The sequence below is a fragment of the Poecilia reticulata genome, linkage group LG18 (assembly GCF_000633615.1).
Source record: "Poecilia reticulata strain Guanapo linkage group LG18, Guppy_female_1.0+MT, whole genome shotgun sequence".
Taxonomy (NCBI): Eukaryota; Metazoa; Chordata; class Actinopteri; order Cyprinodontiformes; family Poeciliidae; genus Poecilia; species Poecilia reticulata.
Genome location: NC_024348.1, coordinates 15,541,948 through 15,559,485, shown reverse-complemented (window position 1 = coordinate 15,559,485; position 17,538 = coordinate 15,541,948). Strand labels below are relative to the sequence as shown.

Below are 17,538 nucleotides of genomic sequence, written 5' to 3'. Positions count from 1 at the left end.
ATTAAATCTGGGGACTGACATATCCATGCAAGGTGGCTGATTTGTTCTGGTAAATCATTCTGTGATAATTTGGCCATATGTTTTCTTATCTTGTTAAAAAGAAACCCTTGCAACCCATTCTCAGCTTAGTCTTACACTCCAACCAATTTTTATTTTAAACGCACCTTAATACTAAAGATGACATGGACTCAAACATGAATCCAAAAGCCTTTAAAAAAAAAAAAAACGGGGTCAGATTTTGTTTTGTGTGACAGTTCGTTTCTTTGCTCTCTGTCTTTTGTACTCTCCCGCAATAATGTACCAATCCCCTGTCCCATCTTGAGTCTTCGTACAATTCCAACAGCTTTCAAATGACTTTTCTGCTGAATGTGACGCTTGAGGTAGTCCAACTTCCATTCAGTCCACACTTTTCCCACTGAAAGCTCACTTGGTACTTTGGCTTCGCTGCATGTCTTGCAGAGTAGACCTTTCTCACTCGAAAAAGAAAAAATCTCACCCAGTTTCACCGCTTGTTCTTCTATTTGCACATACTCTGACAGCCATTCCATCCTAAAAGAACCGCATTTCTTTTTTTACTTTGTCTTGGTGAGTGGATGTGTCGCTGCCCGTTCGTTTCGTCATGATAAGGGGTTGCGTTTCTTAACTCCGCCGCACTGTTGTTAGCAAGCTAACCTGCACGGCGCGTATGGGCAGGACACATAGAGCTATCAACGCTATGATTGGCCACATAGCATAACTAAACCGTATTGTATAATTTGCTGAACATCTGTCACTCACTGCGTAACATTGAAAAATGGTACGGAATAAGACATTATTGGTCTAATTTAATATATTAGATTCGGTCTAATATTAGATATTAATTAATACGTTTATGGTGGATTTTATTTTATGCGCTGCATAGATTTTCTTGTGCGCTGAGACTGTGCGAGCAGAGCGCGATTGCGCAGGCGCGCAGCTTAGAGGGAACATTGCCCACAGGATAACAAATAAGCTACATTTCCATTACAAATGTGCACAAAACTTTTTCCATACTCTGCGAATGTCAAAAATAAAATTTCACAATTTCTGTTTCCATTAAATAAGAAATACAATTGAAAACACACATGAAAAAGTCAGTTCACACAAGGAGTCGAAGAGTCGTCACATGGCGACAATCGCAAACAGATACACACAATGCTGGTGCTCATCATTGGCCATCGGAAGGAAACGTCAATGTCTTATTCAGGAGTTGGAGCAACAAGCCCCTTACACCTCAGAGCAGCTACCTGCATGGCTTTCTTGTGAAATTGTAGTCGACAATATTACAGAAGAGCCATGGACTCAACTCTTTCAAATTACAAACTCAACTCCTGACTAACTGTGCAATGCTGTGAGACCTCTGGTGAACGGATATGTGCATTACCCAAGGAGGCCAGTGCCTACCAATATGCGCACTGCTGCATTCAAACTGACATGATTTCCGTGAAGCAATAAAAGCAATAACAAATGAATACTTATGTGGATGGTGTTCTGGCTTGTCAATAAGGTCGCCGTGAAACACGTTTAACTTTCCGTTTCTCGCTCTCAAAGTTTGGCTACACGTGAACTACGCTGGAAAAAACATTTTTTCTAAAATGGTGCGCGAATAAATGTGTTTGGCGTGCGACGACGGAAAAGAACCCACGGTACCAAACGCAATCTCCCTCAAAACTTTGTGTTGTTTTAATTCAATTACAATACCACCAAGGAGGACCGGAATGTGCTGCAGAATGGCTTGTTACGACTCACTGCTTTGGCTAATGGTGTTTTCTTTGCTCTGGAAATGAAATATAATATCATTAAATAGAGACATGTAGAATGAAGTGTCAACATATCCATCTTGGGTGCCAGTTCAATCTGTTTGTGGGCGCTCCCCAGTGACAGATCCAGCTCATCACTGAAACATCCTTCTCTTAGAAGTCTAGGGATTCCATTCATCCAACATAGCATGGATTTATGATTGATTACATGTGGAAAAGGTAGGGAACGCAAAAGGTTTATCAAAAAAATAAAATAAAATATGGAGGTCTCTAAGAACAGGCTGCCTTTGATAAAATAAGTTCCTATTTACCAACAGAAAACACACAAAAAAAGGTGTCTTTACTAATTCTTGATAAATGCATACCTATCTTAAAATACATCCGTCAGCCGTGACTAGAACCATTGACAATAACACAAATTGTTGTTTTTTTTGTTTGTTTTTTTTTTTGCTTTTTTGCGTGCATTTGCGTCCTAACCCCCGACTTAATATTTGCAGCGGCACTACTGCTTTTAGTTTCAGAGAGCAGTTAATGGTGGCTGAGAAGAGAAGAGGCAATAAAGTAAAGCTTTGATGTTGTCATGCATGATTGTGCGGAGACATCCTCGGGCTTGTGTCGAGGGTGTTGATTTAGTGACTGCTGCAGAAATGAGAATACAGATGGCTTGTGGTGCTATTAGGAGGCTGGTCTCTGAGAATAAGGAACCTCTTCCACATCTATTATCTTGGGTGACACTTCAAATGCTTCAGACGTGAGCATCGGATTTCGTATCACAAGTATGGCGATATGCCAATTTAATTAATCCACTTTGGGTAGATTGGGGTGGGGGTTGGGCGTGTGTAGCTCGCTGTCATTAAGACGAGGGCTATGGAGAGGGACACAAAAGCAATTAAGGAATTTTACAACACTGACCAAGCCAGCCGCACGGTTAGCAACGTCCTGGCTAACGTGCAATCGCTCCAGAAATAGTCGTCTTTGATTTAAAGAAGGAAACAAAATCAATTCCTTACCTCACTAATGACATACGCTGGCGTTCATTATTGATTGCACCGGAACTAGAAATACAGCTTGAATTATTTGTGAAATAAAGCACATAAACACACAGAGTGCTGCTAATTCGAGTGGCACATATGAGGTCTCCAGGTGTCCGATTGCTGTGGTGGAGCTTTTCAAATCCCTAACAGGTTTCTGCACCTGAGCTGGAGATCAGGAAGCCAAACGGCATTAAGGAGTACTTGAATATGAAACTTACTCTTTGTGAGCCATAAGCGGGGCACTTAGGCAACGCTGGAAGATGTTATCCTTCCAAAAAAGCTCCATAGGAAACTATTAACTACAACGTGCTACAAATGAGTCGAGTTCAGCCCATGTGGTGGACATCTGCTCTTCCATTTGTCTACATGGCAATGGAGGAATGTATTTCTCAGAAGTTATTCTGAGAAATACAATAATAATTAGCTGGAAGAACTATTGTCTGAATTAGTAGCGGGTAAGCCAGTCCTTGAGGGCAAGCGTCCTAAATGTCTTAGATGTTTCTTGCATTAAACACGCAATTTTTTACTAAATAGGTAATTAGTAGGCTTCTCCAGGTCTTGGCAACAGGGTGATATTTTTTATTCATCTGAATTAGGATTGGTGGAGCAGCGACATCTCTGAAATGTGTGCCACTACACCAGACCTCTGGAATCTGTTTTATTACTGAATGCACCCAGACTGTGAGATAACATTTTATAATTAAAAGTACCTTAAGATAACCTTAAATAAAGGTTGTTAGGAGATACAAGGTGACTGGAACTTTAATTTCAATGAAATAATGTGAACTTCCACCCAGCCTTATTTCCCCTCTTTCTTTACCAAACACCAGCCTTTTATGCTTATACCTCGAAATCCATGCACATTTGGTTAATCACACCTTGGAGGCATAAAGTGATCAGGAGAGCCATATTCTAGTTGCATAGAATAACCAACAGTTTGGGAAATGGATTTGAGCGCATTCTCATCAGAATCCTGGAATGAGATATGAAAAATGTTATAGCCACAGTATTTGCTAGAATAATGTGCTAGCCACGTGAATAATCACGCTCGGTCGGAATGACAAACCAGCGCGGTAAGCCATAAATAAGATAGGAATGGGACAGAGGAATTATTATTATCCCTTTAGGAGGGTGTTCTGCTGTTTCTACTCTAAAATACAAGTCTTGTGCTTGCACATATAAAATCAAACCACTGCTTGCCGGCACTTTGCTCCAACACTTAAAGGCTATCTGGCTATAAAACTGTGATAGTATATGACCTCAGACACTTTAGCCACCAGCTGATCAATGTGATTCACTAAAAAACAGTATGATGTAGCCGTCAATAGTTAGCCGTCAGCTGCCGTAAACTGTGAGACAGTCTATAAATTTAGCCTCACTTGCTTCTTGGACTTAAAGACAGAAACCATGCGCTGCTGCTGCTCCCTCTGCTTACAGTGCACATAATAATAACAATAATAAAACTAAAGATAGTGCTTGTCAGAATAAATCTTAAACAGCTGGACTTGTATTTCTGTGCGTTTAATTCACATATATCTCTCATTTTTAACTCTAAACATGAGAATTACAGCAAATGCTTAACATTGGACTGTTATTTTAGAAATGTTATGTAAACAATACAGAAGATGTAAAGACATTCGGATTTAAGTAAAATCAAACTGACTCAACTGCCACCTGTAGAAGTGTTTGTTACGATTATGACAGAAAAAGTTTAAAAATATTTATGCTAGCATTTACTAGGTTCTGTATAACCTCAAGCTATTGTTTGACATTTAATAGCTTTCCTATCCTACAAATACCGACAGGACAGGATACTAGTCAGTCAATGACACTGACTCATCAACTGACATTGACTCAGTTAATGAGTCGATGTTAGACTCATCAACTGCATTAGCAATGCTTAAAACAAGCATAATATATCATGCCAGTATATATCATAATATACTGATATATCAATGCATACTATATTGGTAGTTTTAACCATTGCTATTGCACATTTGCCTTTCATTTTAATAGAAAATGAGGAAACATACATCTGTATCGCCTTGCTAGGCCTCTGGTACTGTAGCTTCTCTACATAGTGTGGTATAAGCCAGGCATGTTAAGGTGCCACTGCAATAGATTGTAGTAGTAATGACACGTGTTACGACATCTGATGGAGTCACTCACCTCAGTTCGATGAATGCTTACAACTGCTGCTATAGTCTGACCTATTTTTCAATTACTTTAGCTTATAAATATCTGATAACTTGGTGGAACTCTGACCTGTTCGCACCAGTAATATTCCTCTTTAGTGACATCTTACAGTTGTGAACGAACCACGTTCACATCGTTGCTTCTTCCTGCTTGTGTAGAATTACTGTTGACATAAGTTGCATAGTCAATTATTATCAATTCTAATAATGGTTTACTACTAAAACAGCATCATGATGTAATATCTAATGGAGAACATTTTCACTTTTTCTTCGAAACCTGAAGGGACCATCTTTAAAAACAACACCGATAAAATTTCCTACAGCTACCTCAATTAATTTCTTAGCAGTCGTTCTGCTGGGAGTTTCTGCTTTGTGACATAAAGAGCCATTTCGTTTTAAAGGTGAGCCATCCTCCGTCCTCGCCTGCCTGTTGCTTTGTCAAAACAACTGGTGAAAGAGGACGGCGTGCGTCGTCTTTGGAAATTCTCGATTCCAGATCACTGAACTGAGTTTAAAGTGGTGGATGATTTCTAATAGCGCCCCTTCAAAAGTAAAAGAGGCAAGCTCTGCCACACTATGGAGGTCAAAAAAATCAAGAGAACCCAAAAGAGGGGGTAATGCTTGTTGGCGAGGTCCATTTCCCAAACTAGATAAAGTGCATCATTGCCAGAGTCAAAAGAAAAGCCTTGTTTCTCATTTTCCAAAGGTTCCATTCAACTACGTCCGCCTTATCTTCCATCCGCAGCCGACTGTATGGCCTGACGTCGCCTCGATAGGACGAGTGTAAGATAAACTTGACAGATCAACTTTTTCGATAGTCCCCAAGTCCATAAACAACTGGGGCCTCTAATCTGATAATCCACCAATGAAAGATTAGACGTGGGGGAGTATTATTGTGTTGTCACTCTAGCTTACAGAGGCACATGGGCTTTAACTGCCAGGGCTAGACGTCCCTCGGCAAATCCTAAGAAGGTGTCACATCTCTGCAGGTGAGGTACGCCGATAAGACAGGACTGGGGGATAATGAAATGGACAAACAGTAATTATCACTGCTATTAATGAAAAATCTAAACTTAAACAAAAAAAAAATGCTAGAGAGGCTACTTCATTAGTGTCACAGCTTGTCTCTGGTCATAAGCACGTCTTTTTAAAAAAATCTGATTAGGTTTACAGACATTTTCATTAGTGAGAAAACTCCTAAAAGTTGAAATTTTCCATATCGTCTTGATAGAAAATGTTCTGCATCAAAATTGATGTTGGAATTGTCAATATTTTAAGGTCTTTGCAATCTGCAGCCCTCATCTCTTCTCTGTCTAGCATTAACCATCCCAGCAGCTCTTGCATATGCTCGCTGCTATCTCACGAGGAGAGCCGCAGAGTTGGAGCAATTCAAACATTCTTCAAACTGCAATTTATTTTCCTAGGGTTGTAATTATGGTCTATTAAAATGCAAATGATGTCAATGGCAGAGCAGCGTTAATCACTCACTGTCTGTTTATGGGCAGTTCAGCCACATGAGAGGGGGAGTCACACTGTGGAGATGAGGATGAACAGAGATCTTCTATCTCTGATGCATCCAATAAAGCTACCTCTCAGAGGAAGGCGCGTGCATTTTTCCCCACAGGAATAGAAATAGACTTCCGTTGTATAATGGGAGGTGGGATTTTAAATGTTGCATACTTTTTGAGTTCTTCTATTGCACACTTCTGCAGCAATTAAATGAAACCGAGCGTGGACTGTTTTGGAGCACTGAAATCTACAACACCAGAGGTGTGAACCTCGAACAAATTTAAATATTTTATAATAATAATGTCCTTTTTTTAAATCGTTTTTGCTCATCGGTGGTTTTTGTCTTGGAACTCTGCAATGTGGGTCTTATTTGCCTCTTTCTTATTGTGAACTCTGACAATAACTGAAGCGAGTGAGGCCAGCAGCTCTTTGGACGTTGTTGTGCGTCTTTTATGGATGGATGAGTCACTGCTGAGTTCTTGGGGTAATTTTGGTGGGCAGGTTCACCACTGTTCCATGTTTCGCAATTTGTGGATAAATGCTCACACTGTGGTTCGCTAGAGTCCCAAAACTTTAGAAATAACTCTGTAACCCTTTCGAGACATACGGATCTCGATTATTTGTGTTATTTGTTCCTGAATTTCTCTAGATCTCGACACTATGTCTAGCATTTCAGGACCTTTGTTGTACTTCACTTTACCAGGCAGGTCCTATTTAAGTAATGTCTTGATGAGAAGGGGTATAGCAGTAACCAGATCTGGGTGTGCACATGCAGACTTTGCCCTTTTATTTTTTGAGAAAAATAAATAAATACATTTCTGAATTACATTTTTTCCTCAATTATTCATTCGCAGCTGTCCTTGCAGCTAGACCGGGTTTGCCACAGAAAGCTTTTAAATCCATGGCTACAATGCTCGTTTGCTAGGTCTCTAAGCTGTTGCTCTCAAATACTTATTTTAACAACCTCAAAAGTAACTCATACCATCATAAATTCACAATGCATCCCAATTTTCTTTTATATTTCTCAACTACATGAAAATTATTATAAAACACAAGCCTGAGCACAACTGAAAATGACAATTTGTAATAACAATGATCCAATAAACCATTTAATAGATAGTTTAAAATGATCTCAATAATGTGCCTGTTGAATTTTTTTTTAAACAAAACTTCTATTAATATTTTATAGAATAAAGTTAACAAATATGCAATAACCATTTTACTATCAATGTTTTATGCTTGTATGCCTATTATAGACACAGGCAGGATTGTGTTTACTCACATAAAATTACATATCATTTCCCGTCCTTCTTTACAAAGGCAAAACAATATGCATTATGGGTGCTTTTAACAGTGGTCTCAACACATTTAGAACCTTCTTGCATTCTTGAGTGGAAATATTTTGACGCGCTATTTTTCTGTACCCCCATCATTTTGTATTGTTCATTCCATCAGGCTGCACAAGGATTAAAGCTTATCTGTAGCAGTGTTTACCATATGCTGTGACAAAAATCTCATGTCCCGCTTATCAGAGGGTTACGCTGCCGATGAGACACTTTGTTGCCTGTTAATAACGATGATAAAAAAAAAGAAGCTGTCAAGTGTTCACAAGTATGGAGAGAATCTTGACTAGGATGATACAAAATTAATCCAAACATTGAACGGAGAAAGGATTGCAGGTTTTTGTTCAGATACTAGCTCAAAAATTAGACATTCCTTTATCTGATGAGCTAAAAATCTATTTAGTTTGAAAGAAGTGCATGCAATGATGGCGCTGCATGTGTTACAATTACATGTGCTTGATTAGAAAATAGTGTAGTGGCCACAATTTATAATCAATAGTTTCAACATGTGGAATTAATAAATAGGAATTTCTTCAGATCGATGCAGCCGTACCTCCCTGTGTCAGCTAATTTTCACAACGCAAGCTGTTTGTGGTAATAGAGGAAGTGACTGGACGCACACTGTGTAGTATGTTTGGATCAGAAGAAAAGGTCTGTCCCTAGGGGCGTTGTCTCTGGTCCCGTTAATAAATTAATCTTTCCGGCTGTCCCCATGGGAGCAACCCAGAGAGAGAGAGAGGGAGGGAGAGAAAGACATCGACTTTTCATTAAGGAGATCACTGCATTGGAAATTGAATTTATTTTGGACTTAAGAACATAACAGAGCTAGTTGCTAGTCAGCCTGAGGGGCCACGGAGGAATGCCGATACACAGAAAAGCGAATGTTTTGCTCGACTAATAACACTTCTATCCCCCCTGAAGTGAAATACATACGAGGTGTCAAAAAGCAACGTGAAAATTAAAGACTGCTAGCGTTATTTGCAACTCGTATCGGCCGCCGAATGCTACAGTTGTTTCTTCCAGTGTGCCTAATGCTGTTTACCTAGTTAAAATGGTGATTGCAGCCTTGGGCACACAGCCTCACAAATAAAGAGTGCAGCGTCTGAATACGTTAAAACTTGTCGGCACCCATGTAGTCTGTGCTGGATCACAGCCTTGGGGTTTATGTATGGATTGTTGCAATGCCAACTATTAGAAGGAGAAATATGATGTTTTGTTTTTAAAATAGGATACTTTAGTTTTATTCAGATCATGATATTTCATATTCACAAGATATTAGGTTCCCCCCATCCCACACGCTCCTCAGTTCATAAATATTAATGGTATCGTTTGAATTTATGGTATCTTTTGGATTACGGCTCAATTCTTAACTCACTCCTTCCTGGTGAAGTACGTTTTAGTTGTTCATCTCGGAACATTCGGTTTGTCCCAGTCGTTGAGTGTAACAGACAGGTAGAACTGTCTCCAACTTGAAACAAAGTTTTTCAGGGGTGGGAGTTGGAATGAACTGGCTGCAAATACACTTGCAAAGGTAATTGTGAGAGAAATTACCTCATAATGTAATAAGTATCATTACATTAAAAAAAAGTCTACTTTTATGTCTTTTTATTGCATTGTTTTTGGACTCCATGGCAAATCCTTAAAGCAATCAAAAAATAAGGACAATATGCTGTTCCTTCTCCATTAATAAGAGACTCCGGATGAGTAAGAACAACAAGATTAAAATGTGTAAAAGTCACATATTGTTCAACAATAGAATACTTAATCAATTTTATTGCACCATGATTTGATTTAATATGATTCTTGGTCTTGTTTGCAAAAGCTGACTTGAGAGACTACGACTTCTGATCTAACAAAAACAGACCAACATTGCTTGCCCTCTCACGGCAATAAATGGATCACAGAATTGCACTTAAACATTTGGAGGCACCAACATTTAGGGAGGGAAAAAACAAAAAAAAAACAAAAAAAAAAACACTTGGCAAAAAATTACTTGCATCGTTATTGCACATTTGACCTTATTGTATAGTATCCTATTCCTTTTTTTTTTTCTTGTTTAACTTTAACTTCTTGATGATACACCTGGATGTTTAAAAAATGCATTCCTATTCAGACTGAATGGTTTACGTGGCAGCACTTCCATGCTGGCTTGCATTTAAAAAAAAACAAACCACTAATGAATGATGAAGTTTGGGCTTCCTGAAGGGTCGTCCCATAAAGTCTTAACCGCTTCCGTCCAGACTTCAAATGTTTATGGGGGCAGGACGTAGGAACGACACTTGAACATGACGGTTTGGCCATCATTCAAGAAAAGTCCGAGATGTCCTATGAAACAGATTATGTTGTTAAGACGGTATATAATCATCCTCTTACAATTGAGTTTAGTGTTATTTATAGACCATTTAATTAACAACGGTTCAGCGAAAATCATGGGGTCGCTCCCCAGCACCGCAACCTTCCACCTAAGCTTTTCTACTTGCTGTAAATTTCATCAAGGTGAGCTAAAGTGTTTACCCCATTAATTTATTTCTGCTAAAGCTAAGAGCGCTGACCCATAAAATGAGCTAAGATAATACTGACCTTAACATGGTCTTCTGCACATGGAGGTAATTGCTAAGGCTCCAGATCAATCAATATTGACTTGGCCATTTTTCCTCCCTGCCTTTTCCTCTCTCCCACCTACCGACGCAGGAGCTGAATGTGGAAAATTGGCTTCAGACGGATGGAGAACACATCCCTGATAGTTTAACCTTTATCTCGCCAACATGTTCACTTATCTGTACAATTATAGATTTTGCCAGTCAAGCTGTTTCACACAAAAATCTGTTGAGTGTTAAAAGACGCAGGGGGACTACAGGCTAGGCTAATGGTGAACTGTGTGTGTCAGCTGAATTTTAGCCAGAAAAACTGATATTACCATACGATTTGCAGACAGACACAGTCATACTAGTATGAGGTTCGCATCCTTTGGCACATGACATAATGGGATTGACATAAATAAAAATAAATAAATAAATAAAAATACTTGGGCAACAAATCAATGAGAAAACAAGCATGAAGACACGGTCGCAAACCTTGCACACACAACCACACACTCCCCGCCGCTGCAATCTCTGCACACTTGAAGGCATTTGATTCCTTTTTTAATTTTTCCCAGGCAGGGACACAGACTTTAGCAGGCATTTCCATCTCGACTTGATAAATCTCACAATCTTCTCCTCCTCGCCACACTGCAGTAATTTATTTTCTATCTCTCAGAGCTATATTTTCCAGCTAATATGTCATTTTTCTCCCCTACAACCTGACAACGGATGCCATAAGGGATGATAAGAATTGTGAAACCTTTGCACTCTCCAAACAGAATGTACCTTTGGGGCTTCCTTTTCTTTCTTTCCCTGCTGTTTCTGTAAAGAAATACGGATTCCACAGGCGCTCGAACTAGATTTCACACAATTTGGGAACAATTAACTTTGCCTGATAGTTTTGTTTACTCAATTTGGAGGGAAAATGCGTTTACAACCTGCGTCTGATGAAAGCAACACAAAATCACGCGAGTTTTCCAGTAAATTAGAATATCATTGAGAAGTACATTTATTTATTTGATCTAATTCAAAATGTGGAATCCATGTATTAAACAGATTTATTACACATGTGACGATAGAGAGTTATTTTCTTTTAATTTTGATTATATGGTGTACATTTAATGATAACCCAAATCCATTTTGTAGGAAACAAGAATCACACATGGGAGTAAAGAAGAAAAAAAGTGATGTCAAAACATATTTACTGTTTAATTTTCAAAAGAAACAAATCGCTGAATTAGTCACTTAGATCGGTTTTCATACCCAGATGAACTACGGTTCAGGATCACAAGAAGCAAATTAAAGGTATACGCAATTTCACAGAAACTATGATCTCACTGATTTACAAAGCCAGCTTGTACGAAAACCAATTTGTGCTTCGTGAGTGACGGGAAAGCAGTACCCTTCTGGCTATTCAACTCGCCCTTAATTTAAATTCGATAAGATTTCTTTTGGAGACATTGTCAGGCTGATGTAAATTTCGGAGGCAGAACGAGCGCACCGCTGGCTTAACTTTGATGAGGTGCTAATATCTAATATCAAAAAGCAGATAAAACTCTTATTAGCCCCACTGGTCTTGCTGCAGTGGAAACTTATTACAAAGAGGAGATGAGATGAAAGCAGATGAAGTAATAAGAGCGCCGGGGGCTTTGTTACATGTCCTTAAGCTCTCTGATGGGGTCAATTTAATTTTGGGACCTAAACGCCGAGGGTTTACACATGCAGACAAGCCGACATTGTCTGAGAGATCTAATTTGAACTCTCATGCTGTGCAGACAGCAACATCTGGGGGATTACAGTGTCTCGAGCCAGAGGGAGTTTGATAATCGCATGTCATTTTTGGAGTTATGTGACCCTGCCAGCTTTGGCTGTTTCCGAAGGTCTTTCTATTCCATCAAATGTTTGTGAGATAAGTTGGCTGTATTCATTTCAAGAACTGTTTTCTTTTTGTTTGTTTGTTTGTTTTGTTTTCTTTTAATGGGAATGGACAGCAGTGACTGTCTTTGTCTCGTACGATTAATTTACAAGTTATGATGAAAAGACAGGAACTCTAACTGCAGAAGTATTACCTTTTTTAAAAAAGTGTGATCACTTGAACAAGTAGATTTAAAAAAAAAAATAATAATAAAAAGTTCCCGTTGTGATTGGGGTAAAATTGCATTCAGTTATATAAGATATGAGCTGACAGACACAAAAAGCAAGAGGTCTTAAACTTGAGTTAAGGGGATGGACTATTATTAGCAATATATCAGTTAATTACTACCAGTTAGTGCTTCCATAAATAGACAATAGAAAAATATGGTTTACAGTAATCTGTTCTGAAAAATATAGGCTACAAGTTTGGTTTATAGTCTTACTTTTTGTTTTAATTAAAAAGCCAAAATAAAAAGATTTTTCCACCAAACCACTTCTAAAGTTTAAAGAACATTAACATGATGCCTCAGAAAGAACCAAAGAACCAAAGAACCAAAGTCAGTAAGTAGTGATGCAAATTCAGGTACAACATCCCAAAAGATGCAATAAAAACCATGGAGCAGAGAACAATGCAGTGGTGCCCAGTTCCCACCTGTTGCTGTGCACTGCTACTCAGCTGGCAGGAAGAAGGTGCTAGACCTTCAAATCAAAACAAAAAAAGATAAATGTAGTTACATTTTTTCAGGATGCTTTGGAAGCTATAAAGGGGCACAACCCATTACTTTTATAAAGGTAACTTCATGTTAAAACTACAACTGACAAACTCTAAAAATATGATAAATAATGCACATGAAGCACTTAAAGGAAATAATTAACTCAAAGGGTTCAAATTTGTTCAGCTATCTGATAACCAAAAAAACTTAGAAAATTGTTAGAACATCTTTATAAAAGTATTTTTTTTTTAGTTTTGTTTTATTTTGTTTAAGCCAAACAATAAACTCCAGGTTGCTACATTCAGCAAATACAGGTGAAATTACTAGATTTTTATTATTTTTTTTTTTTTTAACACAGTAGAGTTCTGCTCCAATTTCAAAACAACCTCACAAAACATTCGACAAGTGCATTAAACTAAGATGAGCCAGAAACCCTTGCAGGGGACTCAAACTCGGGTCACTGTTGGGAGCTTAATTTTTTTCAACCACTAGGCTTCGCAGCTGTAGGGATGGAGGGCACTTCTTGTTTAAAGGTCTGAGATGGGCCTGATCATGTGCTATGAAAAGGTTCTCGATTGGCTGCAACTAATTCCCATTTCATAAGGTACCTCATTTAATAACTTAATACAGATGGAATGAAAAAAGGGTTAGACGTAAACCTGGGGTTTCCAGTTCATCATGTCGAGAGAACTTTGTTGAGTATCACCATAAGTCACTGGTTTTACATATCTAAATGCAAATGCAGCCCTACATGTACAGTAGTGCAGTAAAAACAAACAAACCAAAATAAAGACCTGGGTTTGCTGAAAGCACACAGTAAGCACAGCATTTGTACATCACGGATCGATGCTCTGGACCAAGAGAAATGAGCTTTTGGCTCTGTGGGTGAGGGACAGCGTCAATATAAAACATCCACTCTAAAAAACAAAGTCGGAAAACACCTTCACTTCGTGCACTGTGTCCCATTGATTTCTCTTCAGCTCCACAGCGATTCTGCAGCATTTAGACATTTAACTCCCTTTCAAGGAAAGTCATTACACGGTAGAGCGTTTAATTAAGCAGCCGCAGCGGTGCAATCTGAATGATTCACTGTCTAAATGTGGATCAACTTAGCATATTTGTGCCTCTGCAGTCCTTGGAGCCGATTCTTAGATGGGAGATTTATGGCAAAATGCCCCCCTCTTTTAGCTTTCGGCATTTTTAACATTTAGCAGCACACACTCTATGTACTGTAAGAGTTAATTAAGAATCTGCAAAGACTTGGAGTATAGAAGACGCAAGGTATTCACAGTTGACCTGTTTCCAGAGGGAAGCAAACCTAGATTTTAGGGGCATGGCCGCAGCTGTGTCTGATGATGCTCTGAGGAGATGTTCTCTCCTCTTTATCCCTCTGTGAACAGGGGCCACGGTTTAATATGTGTGGACGAAGCTTGTGTGCACTTGGATCGACTTTTCCCAAAGGAGATGAGCTTTAGTGACATTAAAATTCAGCTTGACGTAGCTTCCCTAATGAACTTCAGCTACGACACTTTAAAGGTGCTACCTTGTCACACTTTATCAGCCTTTTTAAACTTAATGCCTACCACGGAGCAAAAAAATAAATAAATCTTCAGGAGCGGTATTAGAATTGGTGTAGTTAGTACTTTGGGCTGTGCAGGCAGTGTGGCGTCAAACTCATTTACATTTTGGGCACACATCAAAAATCGGAATGTCCTTACAGGGCCGGTTGTGTCAGAATGTATTGGTAATGTTCAATGTTTTTGACCAATTTTGAGAAAATTTGCAGTAAAATCAGAAAATAATTTGGAAATTTGTTGATTTTGTATGAATTTTGCAGATTTGTGAAAAACTGGAAGGACTTATTGATGTAATTTGGAGACTAGAGGGCCACATAAAAAGCTACGGCGGGCTATATTCGGCACCCGGGCCTCGAGTTTGACACCTGTGTAATATTCTAATATTAAATGGCATATTTACATTAGCTGCAAGCAAGGAATCTTCATTATTAACACAGATAGAAGCTTTAAAACATCAGAGTGTGTGTGTAATTAATCTATACAATGTGTTTCACTTACTGATACATATAAACTTTCCCTTAACATTCCAGTTTATTCAATTTGACTGTACTTGATGTGTGGACACTAGAGATGCACTGAGCAATCGTCTGGTGACAAGAATTGGAGGATTTTTCCCTGACCAGAGATCAGCTGTCAACAGTGAATGCACAATACCAAACTTAAACCTAAACACTCCTATAATTCTTAAAACACTCTTCGGTGTGGAAGTTGCCACAGAGGGGAGAATGCTTTTACTTGTGCCATTTATTTCTCTGTGACATGTTGAGTCAGTGTTTTATTCGGACTGCAAGACGGCGCGAGAGAGCAAGACCTTCAGTCGATCCCAGGAAGACTGAACGGCGTATAGTAAAGTTACACTGTTTTCCCCTTGTCAAACTCCGTGATACAGGAAATGTATCAGAAACATTAAATTAAGGTGAACATCTACACTCTCAAATAAAGTGGACTGCTGTCGCATATTAATGATTAGCGAGTTTAGCAACTCCGAACGTCATCAGCCTGATGCAACTTACTTCAATACTCCCAGCAAAATGTTTCCAACATATTTGTTCAATGTTTGGAGAGAGTTGTTTAGAGGCAAACAGAAAGCAAGATTAGTTGAAACAAAGCCAGCAAGAAACGGATCTAAGAAAGTAGAGAACAGAACCCGATAGTTTTAAATTCAGAGAATATTTTAATCCTGTGCAATTTTAGCATGTTTTATTCACAGACAAAACCTGTTTTACAATGAAACTTGAGGCATTTCCATAAAAAAAATAAATAAATAATGAGACTGTTTCAAAAACTTGAACTCTGACATTCAAAACTCAGACTACATGTGTTAATCAAAGTCAAAACTTAATCCAGGCCTGATAAGATGCTCCATTTAACAAGCTCGTCTTTAGCGGGGGGGCCCGATCAGGTGAAATGAAGAGGAACTGATTGCTTGTGGTGATTGTACTGATTGCATTTTAAATTTAAAAACTTTTTTTTCCCCCCTCGAGCGTGCGGTCCCAAACCGCCGTGGCTCACAATGAAATCCCGATGAAATACCACCATCTCTAAATCTCAGCACACTGTCACATCTGGTAATCTGTCTATTTATTGATAAGTGAAGGCACGGCGCAAATTTATTTATTTAAATATCGCAAAAAAAAAAGTGGCAGCAGAGACTTGCTGTTTGCAGAACCTAATGCTTTTTTTTTTTTTTTGATACTTTCACTGGTGAAAGTTATGAAAGTTCTACTCAAACCGAATTATGCCAGACAGATAAAGCAAAAAAAAAAAAAATACTGATTGTGTTGCATTGTGTAATCAGTGAAAAGCAATTTTCACACTATGCTGTTTGTATATTGCCTGAGCAGCACTGTTCATCAACAAAATCCTGATTTTGCAGGGACAGAGAGTTTAGCATTTCTGACTCTGAGTGCAGTCAGATTTCAAAATGACTAGGATCTACAACACAATCACCCCTCTAGTCAAAGCATGGACGATTGTGCAACAAATGTCACACAGATGACATTTGGAAATATTAAACTAGACCAGCAGGCACTGAATTAAGTATTTCTCAGTAAAAAAGTTTTTTTGGGGGGTGCTGAGGGAGGCGGATCATGTGGAGTTTTTCACAGTAGCTGACAGGTATTGTTTAAAAAAAAAAAAAGCAAAAATGAGAAAGAATGAAATAACCATAATATGGGTGAGACGCCAAGCCTGGCTGTTTTTATTTCAACACAGGACTGAGCCCAAGCCGAGTGGGCATTCAGAAACATCACGCTTACAGAATGAGTAACCGTGTGTTAAGGCAGGATCACACAGGGAGTGAGAGTAATCTGCAATATCAAACCAATGTAAAACCTATTTCAGATGCACAAATGCGAGACTCGCAAATCAGGCTCTTTGGATTTGTTGCAGCCTGGTGGGTTTAATATTCAGGGACAGTTATCCATTTAAGACTGGAAAATCACTCCTTTAATGCGCTTCGTATTCATTTTAAACAACGTAACATTCTGCAGAGGTTTAACACTCGAAACGCGGTCGGCACCGAGCTTTCATACAGCTTTACAGCTACACGCACAACATTGTTCACATAACGGATTTCCCATTATTTCGTAAAAGTTGCGTCTGGACAAAAAGAACCATGGAACACGATCCGAATGATTATCTGCATTTGTGTTTCAGATTACAATATGGATAAAATATATCATCACTTAACAAGACATTTGCCTGACATTTGTGGCCACCGTGAATCACTTTAGTATGCAAAGCGCAGTAGTGCGCAACAAAATTATGAGTGCTGACAGTCAATTTTGGTCAGTGAGTATAGCAAACCTTTCATATTTAACACCCTGCCAGCAGTCACTAATGAACTTGCAAATATTTAGCGTGACCTTTTTTGTATTATTATTATTATTAT

At 38.7% G+C, this 17,538-nt stretch overlaps 1 protein-coding gene across 38 annotated transcripts in view; it reads right to left on the bottom strand.

The window, feature by feature from the left end:
* Positions 1-17,538, bottom strand: part of LOC103480676 (protein tyrosine phosphatase receptor type D) — a 456,187-nt gene that overhangs the window by 220,065 nt on the left and 218,584 nt on the right. The gene's annotated exons all lie outside the window — the stretch shown is intronic.